Source organism: Solenopsis invicta, chromosome 3 (genome assembly GCF_016802725.1).
Source record: "Solenopsis invicta isolate M01_SB chromosome 3, UNIL_Sinv_3.0, whole genome shotgun sequence".
NCBI lineage: Eukaryota > Metazoa > Arthropoda > Insecta > Hymenoptera > Formicidae > Solenopsis > Solenopsis invicta.
The window spans coordinates 24712389-24718620 of NC_052666.1; positions in this window are offsets into that span (position 1 = coordinate 24712389).

A 6232-nucleotide genomic window follows, 5' to 3' on the forward strand; every position below is an offset into this window, starting at 1 on the left:
GCTTCCTGAGTGGCGTGTCAACCATCTCGATGGTGGCGAACACGGTGGCAAACAGGATAAGAGCAAGATAAGTCGCGTGCTCTCGGTTTACGATAAACCGAGAGTCGATACCAAACTCCACAGTCCTGAGAATCTCTCGCGAAACGAGAACGTTAGAATTAATGATTTCCGGAATTGAACGTTTAAGAATGCGTTAAGTATGACGGAATTGAATTTACCGTGACCTCGTTACACTAGCATTTTTGGGTCCGTACTCTCGGCTAATTATCGCCAAGATTTCTCCGAGGTCAATATTAACTTATCCGTCGAAATTTGCGTGTGCAGCGATACATACGTGCTGCACGGATTGCCGGAAGGTTCGAGATCAAACACTTGAATCATATAGGACGAACATTTTCAATTACTCAGTTTGATCATGAAAGAAAGTTATTAATTATGAGATTAAAAATCAGAATTACCTTTTTTTTGTTAATAACTTTAATATTTTGATTTTTTTTAGTTGATGCTTGTTCCAGAACTTTTTTATAATTGTAATTGATAACTTAAAAGCAGTTGAATAGAATGAAAAATATATAATATATATTTAAAACGTATTATTAATTTTTATTCGCCATAGTAATTTTTTGTTTCTCTCTCTCTCGCCATCGTGGGATTATTCGCGTTTTACGTTTTTATTAAAGGGTACAAAGTAACGAGGGCGATTTTCAATCGTAATTTTACTTACAATCAGTTTCAATTTTTCAACACACGATTAAAAAGTGAAATGGCAGTAACAATTGGTGAAATTGTTGTTTTTATAATTTCGGTACGTACTCTACCGATGTACGCGGCGCGGGAAATTTTGCTCGAACGCGAGTGACCCCACGGTGGTGAGTAAGTGTTAATTTTACAAAAAATATAAGATTTTCTGGAATAAGTTTTAATTACACATTTACTGGTATTCAATTCACAATAGAATTATTTGATCATGCTTTAGTGCCCGTTAAAGACTCGTCCGTGATTTAGAAAAAGTACCTTTGAAGGAAAAGACTATTTTGTAGCTTATCTTATCGAAATAAATCTACAAAGCGAATCCGGAGTTCCGTTAACCATTGTTGACACTGACAATCGCACGATTAGTAATCCAGCGGTAAGACTTGTATGGCTGATTACTATTTCCCAGTATCTCACCATTAGCGACCACTTTATCGACTTCTACTGGGAATTACAGTTATAGCGTTTAAGATGATAACGTAGTTTGAAGATTTTTATTTCACACGCCTGGATTTGCATGTTTCAATCGTTCGTTAGTGTTTGAATCTCATTAATAACGTCGAAGTAACGATGAATAAAAGAGAATAGTAATTAATAACCATGTAATTACTTTTTGTCTCATATAATTGCTTAATATACACTTATATAGGAAAATTGTTAGATTTAACATATTGTAAACGATCTATTCCAATTTTTGTGTTTAACATAAAATAAATTCGTTAGAAGATAATACAAAAATATTATGTTAAATTAGAATATGTGGAAAATTTAACGAAAAAGTTTCAATAAATTTTAATTGACTTTAACATAAATACAAATTGTTTTTTATATGTATGGTTTATTTTTAAATTTTACTAAGCGGTGAATCAATAGCGACAATGAATGCTTTAACAGCGCGTAATTATAGGAAAAAATGCTTGCCGCCTTGCATCACGCGGGCATAAGGTCGTCATCGCTTTATATAATTTCTCGAGGATCAATGTTTCCCGACGGACAGGAACTTCCTCGATCCTGAAATGATTCATATCTGCGCTTAACGCAGATACAATGGCTCGGAATGCAAGCGGGACAGAGTGGGCTCATCAAGGATGGCGAGCCGCGGCGCGCGCGACGTAATGTGGGTAATACGTAATGAGGACTACACATTCCTGAACGTTGACCGCTTTCTCTGCTCGTCTCTCTCGCGCTCGCTCGGAGAGAGATTTCTCTACGCTCGCGTCTCACTTCGATCCTTTCTCCACGCTGCCTTCGTCCTGCAGCCCATGCCGTTCGAGTCCGGTTCAGCGCGCGAGACGGGCCGCGGGTAATTCACACCGAAACGATCATTAGTTCGGGCACAACCTGTGCGCATCGCGCCACTTTGCCTGCGCCCTGGTTGCAGAATAAATGTGTTAACAATTACATAAAAAGTTATATCAGCAGAACGTAACATGACTTTGATCGCGTAAGTTTTCATATGCCGTTAAAGTGATATTATGCAAAATAAATCATAGACACCTTGCACGACTGAAATAATTCTACGAGGAATGCTTTATTCTTCCTTTCCTGAATTCCTCCGGCATTTCGTAGACGCGAAAAGCAATTCTGACACGCGGAGAGGTCTGCGGAGAATTCGCCGGTTTTAAGGATTGGCCGCAATCTAGCCTGAATCCGGTTTCGCCTTTTACGTTGCGTTATAACGCTCGTACACTTGCATACTGTGTTTCGCGTGAATGTGCAAAGGCGCATACAGTGGCATGGGGAATGAAGAACCTTAGGCGGTGGAAGCAGCCAACGGTACTTCGCGGAATGAAATTACACGTAGTGTATCCCGCGTGTTGATTACATAATCAATGTCTCGTCTCGGCAACGGATCGTCGAGAAAAAACGCTCCGATCGTTCATTGTCAGCCACGCTCGTGGTCGCTTGCCTTAAAGAAAGAAGAACGGGAAAAGTCACGTGTATTCAGGTCAATATGTGACGGTGGGATGAATTAAACCAGGTAGGTAAAAAATCACGAAGGAAAACGTACGAAGGATACGTTGAAAACGCGCGAAGGCTCGGAATCAATTTACGGAGGGGTGGTTTGGAAAAAAGAAAGAGATGTGAATCTCAGTTTGCTTTCTCACGTGGCCACATCATAAATGCAGTGAATTTATCGTGATCACTCAGCGTTTATACATATATTCATGATCGCGCCAACATTCCGCCGCGAGCTCCCGGTTAGTATGGAGCAATCGATAAGGCACAGCATCCGGCGTGTAAAAAGTACGTGCCTCGCGTGCTTGGTTGCGTGAGTTAATAAGCGATGTGAATGACTTAAAGGTATTTAACCGCGTTAAATAATGCTCGCGAGTGCGCTAGAAACTCAGTTTACTTGTTGCTGGTTACGTTGAAAAACACAAATTCCCTAATATTCTGCGTGATCGGAGAGTACAGCTTAGATCATCTGGAACTGGGGTACTTTAATGAAAGAAAATTATTTGTAACCGCAATTGAATGTTAAAATAATTATGATAAACAGAAACGCTATTTTTATAATTATTATCACTATCACATTAGTAACGATAATATACAATGTGTCACACTAATAAAAAAAATGATTGCAGTTATAATTTAAATTAAATTTAGTTGGCACCAAAAATGACTACAAAATTATTCATTACTTTATTTTTATTCGTTAACACTTTGATTAACACTCAATCCATTTTCATAATCGAAAGACGAATAGATTGTGAATTTTATTTAAACTTTGTGCTGAAGCTTTATTATATCTTTTATTTGTTCTATTAAGATTGTACTTGTTTTATTTATTACATTGTTTCTATTCCAAATTATGTAGTATTTTTAATTTTTGAGTAGTTTTTTTTTAAACTTTAAAGCATTTTATTAACGTCGTTTCTTAACGTCTTATTTGCCTTAATATTTATTATGTTATTATGATATGTACTCACTGTGATTATTTTGTTAATTTATCGTTACGTTAATTCTGTTTCTTATACGTATGTTACATGATAATTTAAATTTGTACAATTACCGCTGAAGAAGACTCTGTGTTTTGATATTTGTTTCAATGTTATTTGATATGGTTATGAATAAATAAAAATGATTTAAATAGCTTATATTATTTTGTTGGTTATTAATCGTTGACCTCCCATAATTATATTTATTATTTTATTTTACTTTTTATTTACTTTATTATATTAAATGTATTATATTATCTATACACAATTTCAACCATTTTTCTATTAGTGTAGCACATTGTATGTTGTTATTACTAACATTAGAGCAATAATAACTATGAAAATAGAAAGTTTTTAATTATAATTATTTTAATATTTAATTGTAATCACAAATATCAAATGCTTTTTTCTCAGCATACATATTCAGAGAAATAAATTTATTTTCAATTTATTGTATATAAATATAATATTATACTTGTGAAAAATGTATAATTATTTTATTTTAATCTATTAATCCTTATAAATTAATTAAACGATTAGACATGTTAATTAGAGCGTGAATCTGTACATATCAGAAAGTACATAGAAAGTGTATCGAAAGTACGCGTATCAGTACGATCGAATCGTCTGTCATGCGTAACTTTCTGCAATGATATCGAAAAGATTATTTAATTTTGAACTCGATAGGGAGTGAAACGTACAATAACAAATTTATGACAAGAAATAGAAAATGTTCACATGACAATAAAATAGATAACAAGTAGCACATACGAAAGAAAAACTTGCAAATTAATACACCGTGGGCGCGATAGGATGTAGGAATGGACTCATGCGGAGGAAAAATAGCCATTATTTTCATATCCCCCTCGTTTTCGCTCGAAAGAACCAGGAAAGGAGTTTCCGCGTGGTTGTTGTTATAATCCACCGATGCCATGCAATGTACTTTGGGCGGGAGCTTTGAAGGTAAAAAAAACGGCACTCAAAGTATAGTAATCTAGAAGAATACTATGGAAATGCAAATAATAAAAAATACACATGATTTATAATAACAGCAAAAATCATATTTTTATATTTCTATAATGTTGTTATATAAAATTTGCTAAAAAGCTCGTTTATTGTCAATCGATGTGTTTCCTACAAAAAGGAAACTTTTCTGCTAATGTTTCCTACAATTAAGTCCATTTAAAAAAAGTTCTGTTATAGCGTTAAATTGTTCTCTATCAGTAACGTCATATCGTGAACAATTTTGTTCCAGCAGGAATGAAACGTAAACCGTGAAATATAAATATAAATAGGTAATAAATATAACATTTTTGTAAAAACCAAACAAATAGATTTTTTTATTTTTTTTTAATAGATTCTCAAAATATTAATAAAAAATTTTATAACTTTGTTCTTGTACCTTTATATCTGGATAAAAATACTATATTCATATAATGAATCAGTATAAAAGATAACAAGTTTTTGTTTGAGAATTAGTAGGAAAAACTTGAAAATTTAGTTTCTGAACTTATTTGGTTTTTGTAAGAAACTCTCAAATTGTTTAAACAAAATCTTAGATTTTTCTTGTCTGTTTTTCTTTGTAATACATTTTTCATTTACACAGGTAGAATACATGTTATTATCCCTTCTGCAAAAACATTTTCTTACATAATATATTTAACGTAAGTGCAAGAATCACTTATGTAACTACTATTAATTCTAGGAAGTTAAATCGATAACGTTATTAATTACGTTATCGATTTTAATTCGCTCCACAGGTGGGCTTCATCGAATAAAGCCAACACTCAAAACTGCCGGAACGATGGAAGAGACGGACGGACGGAGGAATCGACGGAGAAACGAGAAACGAGGAAGAAGGGGCAGGATGGAATGTAGCGAATGGGGTCGCTGCCGTTGAAGGCAAACGACTGCGCCCCTGGCTCCTCTTGATAAGTTGCCTTCGAATGCCGCGAAACTGCGAAAAACGGTATCCATTCACATTCCCGGGGTGACTAATCCGCGCTGTCTCCTACGTGACGCACGTGTGCGTGCCCGAAGCGATCGCGTATCGCGATGTTAGAAAATTCGCTCAACACTATCACATTTCTTCAATGTAGAAATTTCATATTACATGATCATCTGATTCTTCTACTCTTCAGACAGCAAATTCTAAGGATATACATCTCATGTAACATACTCATTAATACAATGATATGAGATATATTCGCAGGAAGTGTAAAGGACGATGGGTATCATAATCTTATTTTGGCCTGAATGATGGTACCTACTTATGTATTTTTTCTCATAGTTTTTGATGAGTTGAATCATTCGTAAATGTTAAATTTTAAGCTGATTTAATGGAAACGTATTGAAAATTGTATCCAAAGCATCAAAGTTTAATCGAAAACTTAACAAATACTCAAGAATATACATTTTTTTACCTTTTTTTTGTTCTATCATTTCCTATCTTATTCTCTTATTTTTTTATTTAATTAAACCATTTTGATAGCTAATTTTACCCAGCCCAATCTAATATCACCAATCCGCTTTAAATT